The 11,156-nt window shown below is 40.3% G+C and overlaps 1 long non-coding RNA gene across 1 annotated transcript in view; it reads right to left on the reverse strand.

Annotated features, from left to right (window-relative positions):
* Positions 1-5,021, reverse strand: part of LOC132651592 (uncharacterized) — a 49,842-nt gene extending 44,821 nt beyond the window's left edge. The window contains exon 1 of the long non-coding RNA XR_009589179.1: positions 4,787-5,021. This is a non-coding gene — a long non-coding RNA (uncharacterized LOC132651592). The remainder of the gene's footprint in view (positions 1-4,786) is intronic.
* Positions 5,022-11,156: the final 6,135 nt, after the last annotated feature.

Raw genomic sequence — 11,156 nt, forward strand, 5'->3', positions numbered from 1 at the left:
TGACAGAGACGAAGAAACAGAGTCTCCATTTGGTCTGCTCACCTTCATTGTCATATCCACCAAAAAGGGCATTCTCCTATAAAACTCAGAGAGCAGAGCCCAGCCAGCTCTGATCAAAGCTTCTAGCACAGAGCACAGGGCTGGACACAAAGAGCCCACAACAAAATACTTGTCCTGCCCACACTGTCAGCCACAGACTTTAGAGTCCAACCTGCAGAGCCCTCCACAGACTGGAGACCACTGGGTATTTGGGAAACCTGTACAGAAACTTTGTCCCCACAATCTGAGTTAGCTAACCTTGCCAGTATACACATCCCTTCTTATGCTTGCTTCCAACCCCCATATCACAAGCACCTACACTTTAGCACCCACCTTCAAGTCTCAAGCATCCACATGAGAGCATGCAAGCACACACACACACACACACACACACACACACACACACATATTCACAGGTGTACTCTCCCCCAATAATGAATTTGTGCCAGCAGTTTTTCTCCCTTAGGTGCAACAACTTAAGCAGCAACACACATTCTCAAACCACTGGACCTCCCTGATCTTGCTGAAGAATACTCCAGAGATCAGAGAGAGACAGTTCCAGTCTGAAATTCTGACTCAAGGAAAAACCAGTGAAGGTCTTATATAAAGCAAATGGCCAAAGGTAGGCACAAGAACTCACCCAACAAAAATCAGGATACCAAGAACCCACCAGCAACCCCCAAAATCAATGGATATTTTAACTCAGTGGAAACACAGGAAAGTGACTTTAAAGCTATGCTTATGCAGTTATTAGAGAAACAAAAAGAGGAAATGAACAGAGCTCTCAAAGAAATACAAAAGACTCTAACTGGCCACATTCAGGAACAATTAGAGACATACAGAGAATAAATAACGAAAAAAAAATAGAAGCCACATTCACTCAGATGAAGGAAATGGTGCAAAACATGAAAAAAGAATGAGAATTTATAAAGAAGATACAAACAGAGAAAACCCTGGAACAGAAGAATTTAGAGGAAAGAACAGGAACCATGAAGGTAAACATCACCAATAGAATATGAGGTGGAACAGAGAATCTCAGGTGCTGAAGATACACTGGCTGCAACTGATTCCTCCCTCAAAGAAAAGGTTAAATCAGAAAAGTTCCAAACACAAAACATACAAGAAATCAAGGATGTCATGAAAAGATGAAACCTAAGAATAATAGGGTTAGATGAAAGACAAGACTCCAGGCTCCAAGGACCAGAAAATATTTTTAAGTAAATCATAGAAAAAAAATTTCCCAACTTAAGCAAAGAGATGTCCATAAACATACAAGAAGCCTACAGAACACCAAATAGACTATACCAGAAAAGAAATACTTCACATCACATCATAGTCAAAACAGTAAACCTAAAAAACAAAGAAAAATATTAAAGGCAGCAAGGGGAAAATGTCAAGTAACATATGAAGGTAGACCAACCGGAATCACACCAGACTTCTCATCAGAAACTATGACAGCCAGAAGGGCCTGGGCAGAGGTCATGCAGTCTTTAAGGGAACACAGATGCCAACCCAGACTACTATACCCAGCAAAGCTTTCAATCAACATAGATTGAGATATTCTATGATAAAATATTCCATGATAAAACTAAATTTAAGCAATATCTACACAGCAACCCAGACCTACAGAAGATACTAAAAGGAAAACTCCAATCCAATGAAAACAACTACACCAAAAAAAAATATAGGATACAGATAATTTCCCAACAAAAAAATAAAAGAAAAAAAGCAATGAATCATAGTAAGACCACCAACTCCACAATAAAAGGAACTAACAGTCTTTGGTCACTATCATCTGTAAACATAAATGGTCTCAACACTCCAATAAAAAGACACACACTAACAAAACAGGTGAAGAAACAAGATACAACATTCTGCTGCATCCAAGAAACACATATTAATTATTATTTAAAGAAATATGAGGCTGGGGTCAACAGATCTTCTATTCCAGAGTTTATTAAGTGCATGTGGAGGGAGTGCAAGAACAGGACATGGTGGAGAGAGAGGAAGAAAGGGGAATGGGGGTACCCTGAGAGAGAGAGAGGGATAAGGACAGAGGAAAAGACAGAGACCACATGTTGAGTTGGCCCTTTAAGGGGCAAGGTAACCATGCCTTCCAGGTGTGGCCACCTGGCCAGCAACATATGACGATATCATAAGTTGCTGGGTAACCCAGGAGCAGGTTGTGTTCCAAAATACTAACATTCCTCCCTTTTTCTATAATTAAAAATGGGGAGCTCAATCTGCTTTTTATAAGGTAAGTTAAAGTATATAAATTTAGGCTCATTGGAAGCAGATCTTGGTTGTCATGCAAGGAGTTTAGAGAGAGAAAAGAATTATAGTAACAAAATGGTCAGATTGCAAGGTCAAGAGTAAGGGAAGCCCCTGGCCTGGAAAATTTAGGGTAGAGGGTTGTCAATAGAGAGAGATGTCAGGGATGCAAGGCAGCAGATAGGGACTGGGGAACACTGGGATAACCTGGAGCTACATGTCCTGGTTTTGACGCACACCATTTCAGTATTTTGTTAACAACAAGTGGATAAAGGGCACAGATTCTCTTCTGGCTACTTCCTGCTGACAAGGGGGACACTTTAAGGAGGTCAAAGGCTGAAATGTTGGTCATGTCCAGGAAGAATAAGCTGTTTGATGCTTTCCAGGGTCTGCAAGAACATTCATGGCTGGGAGGGAAGATGCAAGTTCAGCTTGTTGGAAGTCTGTGAAGGCAGAGTTGAAGACCTGCAGCTTATTGGAAGTATGTGAGGGCAGAGTTGAAGATCTGCAGCTTGTTGGAAGTCTGTGAGGTCAGAGTTGACACCTGTAACTGCTTGCTGTTGTGGCTATAGGAAACATCTGTGTCTGCCAGGACACTGAAACACATATATAGGCAAAAGATAAAGTTGAGTAGCTTATAGAGAAACTCATGTAGGTATACACTGAAAACTTTTGGGAGAGTAAACAGAGGTAGTAAGTTTGAATCAATCAGACTTGAACATGGGAACCTCTGTCTACCTGGGGGGAAGTTTATTTACCCAATCACTGGCAATATTTAAAGAAGGCTTTGTTTTGAATCTGTCATTGAGGTGAGGTTTGGTTACAAAAGCGTGTAAACATAGAGGCCCTGGTGCTAGATGGCAATAGTTGTAGAAACTTAAAATTCTCCAGAAGACATCCTATCTGGAGGGATGGACATCTGGGCATATCCTGTTGAGGGCAGAGAAGTCAGGGACCTTCCAGAGGCATCCCAGTGGCAAGGTGTGACTTGAGCAAGAGGGATCCTACTTGGTCCAATAGCTCATCAGGTTTTGGCCAGAGACTGGGGCACAATGGTATGCCTAGTGCTAGGCCTTCCTGTGAGTGAGTGAGCAAGCAGAGAGGGGGAGAAGTAACCATGTGAGAGTGGGGACATACCACTCAAGGGAGAGTAGGGACCTAAAATGGAGGTCAGCATAAAGGGTCAATCCTAGACAGTCAAGGCTAAGGCTGGCAGGGGGGTCCCTTCATCTCAAAAGATAGTATGAAGTTGCCAGAGCTGTGTGGTCAAGCTTCCCCTACCAAGAGATGTGTTTATGCTGAGAAAATGGAGTGAATTCAACAATATATTGGCTGGTCAATAAGGAGAACACACCAATCCAGCCAGTGTTGCATGAAGTAAATAGCAGTCTTGTAGCCAGAAAAGGAAGTTCCAAAACCAGGAAAAGGGGAGGAGTCCCAACTTTTGAGATAGGCAATAAGTGCAGTAATTATCTGGAGTCCAATTGACCTGAGAGAGGTGGATTTAGGTGGACTTTCTGCAGCTTACAGGAATTATTTTTAAGTTTTAATACGGAGATAAAACTTTAGACATGTTAGTATCACGATTGTACTCTGCATTGTAGAAAAAGGCAGTAGACATACATCTTTGTGTTAATAGGATAAGTATTTTTAAGGTGAACTCTGAAAATGCAAATGCCTTTTACGAAGTAAAAGGGGAACTCACTTGATCTTAAGTTTTAGTATAAGCATATATATTATGGAGACTTACAATATTGAGCTTAGAACCATAATAGTATGTGGTATAGTGGAATGTTTCTGTATCAGAGTTAGATTAATAAATTAGAGCCCTATTGATAAAGGTCAAAACTCTGGACAGTCAATACAACAGTAGCATAACAAGAGGAAATATTAAGCCTTCTTATTTAAGATACCTTAAATCACCTTAGAGCTTGTAACTTTTATAACTTGAATTTACCAACCTTAGAACATTTTCTTAGACCCTCAAACATTTATAAGTTGAATTACCAACCTTAAGACATCTTTTTAGACTTTCAAACATGTATAATTTGTATTTATCAATCTTAAGATACCTTTTTAGACTCTCAAAAATGTATAACTTATGATTACCAATCTTAAGACATCTCTCAAATATGTTTTTTGAGAGGGATCTTTGTATTTAGTTATTTACCATGAGGTATAGTTGAAAGTGCTATAAACGTAAAAGGTTTCATTTATGCCTGTTTCTTGAGTCTGGACTGTGTCTAGGCCTAAAAATAGCAGCTCTAGGACTTAGGCTTAAGGTTTGTCTCCTGCATATGAAGAGAACTGAGAAGGCACCTGAAGTCTCTGTCTAGGCCTGAAAATAGCAGCTCTAGGACTTAGGCTTAAGGCCTGGTCTCCTGCATATGAAGAGAACTTTGAAGGCACCTGAATTCTCCCAACTCAGAAGTTGGCAATATATCTGTGGGACCTCATTCTGAGACCAAATACACACCTGTGTGAGAGCTGTGGAGGTTGTTGTGTCAAGGAGCTGTCCTCCGCCAGGCCAATGAGCTAGAAGTCCTTCACCAGGCCAACAAGCTATAAGGCTGGAAGTGTCTGTGGCTCTTGTGCTGGTTGAACCTCCATGGCTGGGTAGAGAGGATAAGCCTGCTTGGGAGCATTTTGACTTCCAACGGCCAGTTTGCCAACAGCCAGCTTTGGCCTGTTGCATCAGCAGTGGGACCAGCATCCACTTGGCTGCATTTGAAAAAGTCAGCTGGTGGAATGGACTTTTGGCTTTGCAAACCTCGTGCCTTTTTGCCAGAATACCAGCAGAGCACAGTGGCTAAGGTCTAGAGCCAGGCACTACCTATGAATTGACTATTAACTTGCACTTGTTAACCATTAAATATTTGGACTTTGGGTATTGCCTTTGCTAAGTTAGAATCTTAAAAGTCATGATTATAATTTATTAAAGTGAGAGCACAAGAGTTCTTGTATGATTTAGTACATAAAATTTTATAGCTTATAATAGTCTAAGGCTATACTACATATTAACAACATCATTTTAAGATAACAAGGCAAAGCTTATATTAACCTTTTGATAGCAGAGATGCAGTAAATTGACCCAGTTTTAATAGAAATATTTTTTAAATTAATAGATATTAATATAGAATATTGGTAAACAATTTGCACATAATAATGAACCCTTGAGCTATAAGTTTAGAACCAATGAATTAGCAGAACAGTATAAACCAATTTTAAAATTAAGCAAACATATTTTAAACTTTTGATAGATATGTAGCAAATTGATCCAGTTTTAACATAAATAAATACTTCTAAAATTAATAGATCCCAGTTTAGAATATTGGTAAACAACTTGTACGTAATAATGAGCCCCTGAGCAGTACATTATAAAGCAATTTTAAATTTATATTTGAGCAACATATAGTAGGAGACAGTAAAATTCTTATATTTTTTTAAACCAACTTAATTTGAATAGATATTTATAACTCTGAAAGTTTATTATTATATAAAACTTATTTTGAAGCAGGGTTGAAACATAAAATAGTAAAATGTAACTTTGAATTTTTATAAAAATCCATACCAACTTGAAATGAGTCTTGTAGTGGCCTAGTCTAAAAGATAAGATAAACAGTTAGCTATGTTTAAGACTTATAAATGCAAACCAAATGAGAAAATTATATAAAGCATTACATAAGGAATTTAAAAGAAAAGAGTAAAGTATACAAAAATCAAGGAGAAAAAACTTTTTTTTCTATGCCAGAGGTTTATTAATTGGGTATGGAGGGAGTGAGAGAACAGGACATGGAGGGGAGAGAGAGAGAAAGGGGAATGGAGAGAGAAGTTGAAAGAGAGTGAGAGAGAAAGACCAGGTGTCAGGGTTGGCCCTTTAAGGGGCAAGGTAACCACGCCTTCCAGGTGTGGCCACCTGGCTGGCAACACATGATGACATAAGTTGCTGAATAACCCAGGAGCAGGTTGTGTTCCAAAATACTAACAACACACCTATGGGAAAAAAAGGTAAACACTACCTCAGAGTAAAGGGCTGGAAAAATATTTTTCAAGCATGTGGACCCAGAAAACAAGCGGGGGCAGTGATCTTAATATCTAATAAAATATACTTTCAACCAAAATTAATCAAAAAAATATGAAGAAGGACAATTCTTTCTCATCAAAGAAAAATTCCAAGAAGAGGGCATCACAATTTTGAACATCTATGCCCCAAATACAAGACTACCTACATTTGTAAATGAAACATTATTAAAGCTTAAATCACACATCGATCCCAACACTTTAATAATGGGAGGCTTCAACACTGCACTCTCACCAAGGGACAGGTCATCTGCTCAGAAGCAAAATAGGGAAACAAGGGCAATTACAGCAGCCCTAAATCAAATGGACCTGATAGAAGTCTATAGAACTTTCAACCCAAATCAAAAGAGTATACTTTCTTTTCAGAATCTCATGGAACCTTCTCAAAAATTGACCATATAACTGGTCACAAAGCAAACCTCAGAAGATACACAAAGATTGAAATAATCCCTTGTATCCTTTCTGACCATCATGGTGTAAAGCTGGACATCAACCACAACAAAAACAGCAAAAAGTCTGCACATACATGGAAACTGACCAACTCGCTACTCAATGACAGCTTGGTTGTGGAAGAATTAAAAAAAAATAAATACTTCATAGAATTCAATGAAAGTGAAAACACAACATACCCAAACTTATGGGACACGATGAAGGCAATGCTAAGAAGAAAGCTCATAGCACTAACTGCCTTCAAGAAGAAATTTGAAAAACATCACATACAATCAACTTAATGGCACAACTGAAAGCCCACCCCCCAAAAAAAGAAGCAAATTTACCCAAGAGGAGCAGAGAACTGGAAATAATCTATTGGCTGAAAACAATCAATTAGAAACAAATAAAATTATTCAAAGAATCAATGAAACCAAAAGCTGGTTCTTTGAGAAAATCAACAAAACAGACAAGCCCTTAGCCAAACTAACTAAAAGGCAGAGAGAAACTATACAAATCAGCAAAATCAGAAATGAAAAGGGAGACATAACTACAGATACTGAGGTAATCGAATCACTAGGTCTTACTAAACAAGCCTATATGCCACAAAATTTGAAAATCTAAAAGAAATGGACATTTTTTAGATAGAATTCCATCTAACAAAATTAAGTTGAGAGAAGGTAGAAAGATTGAATAGGCCTATATCCCCCAAGATATAGAAGCAGTGATCAACGGTCTTCCTTCCAAAAAAAAAAAAAAAAAAGTCCTGGGCCAGATTGATTCAGCAGGGAATTCTACCAGACCTTCAAAGAAGTGCTAACTCCAATTCTCTCCAAATTATTCCACAAAATATAAACAGAAGGAACATTACCAAAGTCCTTGTATGAAGCCACAATTCACCTTGATACCTAAACCACAAAAAGACCCAGCAAAAAAAGAGAAGTTTAGACTAATCTCTCTTATGATCATTGATGCAAAAATCATTGCAAACTGAATATAAGAACACATCAAAGATATCATTCACCATGACCAAATAGGCTTCATCCCAGGTATGCAAGGGTGATTCAACATATGGAAATCCATCAATGTAATCAACCATATAAACAAACTGAAGGAGAAAACCCGCATTATCATCTCCTTACATGCCCCAAAAGCATTTGTCAAAGTCCAACACCCATTCATGTTTGAAGTCTTGGAGAGATCAGGGATACAAGGCATAAACCTAAACATAGTAAAGGCAATATACACCAAGCCTATAGCCAACATCATACTCAAGAGAGAAACTAACTTAAATCAATCCCAATGAAATCAGGAAAAGATGAGACTGTCCACTCTCTCCATATCTATTCAACATAGTACTTGAAGTTCTAGCTAGTGCAGTAAAACAACTAAAGGAGATCAAGGGGATACAAATTGGAAAGGAAGATGTCAAAGTGTCACTATTCGAAGATGATATGATAATCTACATGAGTGACCCCAAAAATTCAACCAGAGAAATCCTTCAACTGATAAACACCTTCAGCAAAGTGGCAGGATACAAAATCAACTCAAACATTCAGAAGACAAACCCATATATACTCGCTTATATAGACTTATAAGATATGATAAACATAATGAAATCTATACACCTAAAAAAGATAACCAAGAGAGTGGACATGGGGTAAGATGATCAACCCTCATTTAGAAAGACAGATGGGATGTGCATTGAATGTATGACATGAGTCTACTGAAGGCATCTGAAAGACTCTAAGTAGCAGTGTTTTCAAAGCAGATACAAAGACTCATAACCAAACCTTCTGCAGAGTACAGGGAATCATATAAAAGAAGGGGAGTTAGTATGATGGGGAAAGGATAGGAGTTCTACAAGGACCAAATATATCTGGGCACAGGGATTTTTTCTGAGACTGACATTCAGCCAAGGACCATGTATGGATATAACCTAGAACCTCTGCTCAGATGTAGCCCGTGGTAGCTCAGTAACCAATTGGTTTCCCATAGTGAGGGCAACAAGGACTATTCCTAACAGGAACTCAATGGCTGGCTCTTTAACCTCCCCACCCCGCAAGGGAGGAGCACAGAGGAGGGCTTTGCAGCCAGTCCTGAAGATACCTGATAAAATAGGATCAGATGAATGGGGAGGAGGTACCCCCCTATCAGTGGACTTGGAAAGGGGCAGGGTGGAGATGAGGGAGGGAGGGTGGGATTTGGAGGGAATGAGGGAGAAGGATACAATTGGGATACAGAATTAATAAAATGTAACTGATAAGAAAAAAAATAAAATTAAGAAAAAAATTCAGAAGCCCTTCTTATACCAAAGACAAAAGGGCCAAGAAAGAAATCAGGGAAACAAAACCCCTCGCAATAGCCACTAATAACTTAAAATACTTTGGGGAGACTCTAACCAAGCACGTGAAAGACCTGTTTGAAAAAAAATAAAAAAAAAAAAAACTTTAAGTCTCTGAAGAAAGAAATTAAAGAAAATATTAGAAGATGGAAAGATATCCCATACTCATGGATTGGTAGGAATAACATTATGAAAATGGTCGGAGGGGCAAGATGGCGGCTCCGGGAGGACTCTCATTCTGAGCAGCAGCACAGCAGGATCAGCACAGTGAACAGCAATCAGAACTCTTGGCCATAAAACACAGTCATTGTGTTTCCCAGGTGAGAGGATACCCCACGGTGGGGGATTCAATAAGCTTTTAACTCACCCGGCTAAACCGCGGAAGAGATCCCAGTTCCGCCAGACTCTTGGCTGCCGGCCGCTAGCCCCAGCCCCAGCCCAGAGCCACAAGCCAGTGTCTCTGGTCACAGTCCCAGACTGAACCTTGGGCACCACACTATCAGAGACTGGAATTTTCAGTCGAGAGATAATCCCAGGGTACAGGAAACGATTGGGACCGGCCTTAGGTCACCCAGACATCCCCTGGAAAAGACTCGGGCGGGTTCCACGGGCACCCCAGGAGCCAGCCCGGAGCCAGAGCCAGGGACCCAGGTTCCAGCACAGAGCCCTGCCTGCCTGCGTGCCTGATTCGCCTCCGGAGATAGAAACGGCGGGTCTGATCTCAGAGCACTCAGCTCACCCCCAACCTGAAAAGGTCCCCGGAAAATTACCCAGCTTAGGGAGCCACTCGGGCTCCCAAAAGCCGCAAAGGCAGACACAGGCAGTTTCTGCGCACCAGACAGCTGGCAGAGACTGAGCCGCCATCACACAGCTGTGCTCCAGGCACAGACAAATCTCTGTGGCCAGCCAGCTGGCGGACACTGAGCAGTGTGCACCAGGGCAAAAAAAGACACTAGGAGTCCATGTCTCCAGAAAATCCACGGGGAAGGAAGGAAACTGTACTGATCTAAATCACCCAATCCTTCCCTAGAAAAAGTCTAGCAGTCTAGTGGGGCCGAGGCGCCAGCACTCAGCTGTGCTCCAGACACAAGCACAAACAGTTGAGGTGCGCCTGATGTCCAACTGGGTCACAGCAGCTGATCATTAAATTTGCAACAAGAAACCCAGAAACAGGGCAGCTGCCCTCAGGACTTCCCTGGGTGAGAGGAGAACCCTCTTGACTAACAAAGACCACAGTTACCACTCAGGTCTATATCCCTGAGGTGAGCAACTCCTGAAAAAACACCAGCCATCCAGGGACTATACCCAAAAAGCTGAGAAGACATCAGGAAAAACCAGCTTTCTGCAAAGGGGATTCTCTCCACCACAGGATCCCCAGGAACCACCAGAAAATAACCCCAAACTCATAAGATAACACAATGGGTAGAGGCCAGTGTAAAAGCTCAAGCAACAAAAGACAGAGCAATATGGCATCTCCAGAACTCAGTTACCCAGGGGCAAGTAGCCCTGGACACCCCACCATAACTGAAATCCAAGAAGATGACCTAACAAGTATGCTCATGAAGATGATAACAGAGGAAACAAATAAGATTTGTAAAGACATAGAGGAAAATAAACTCAAACAGAATATTGCCATCGGTAAAGAAATAGAGGAAGCTCCAGCCAAACAGTTTATGGCCTTTAGAAAGGAAATGCTTAAAACACTGAATGAAATGATAGAAACAGAGTTGAAGGAACTAAAAGAAAAACAGGAAAGTACAATCAGACAGGTGAAGGAAGTAAACAAAACAACTCAACACCTGAAGATAGAATTGGAAAAATTAAAGAAAACACAAATGGAAGAAATAATGGAAAGGAAGAATCTAGGGAAGAAAACAGGAACTACAGAGGTAAGCATAACCAACAGACTAAAAGAGATGGAAGAAAGAATCTCAGGTGTAGAAGATACAATGGAAGAAATCGATGTATCTGTCAAAGAAAATGTTAAATCCGA

This window comes from Meriones unguiculatus, assembly GCF_030254825.1.
Source record: "Meriones unguiculatus strain TT.TT164.6M chromosome Y unlocalized genomic scaffold, Bangor_MerUng_6.1 ChrY_unordered_Scaffold_23, whole genome shotgun sequence".
NCBI classification, from domain to species: Eukaryota; Metazoa; Chordata; class Mammalia; order Rodentia; family Muridae; genus Meriones; species Meriones unguiculatus.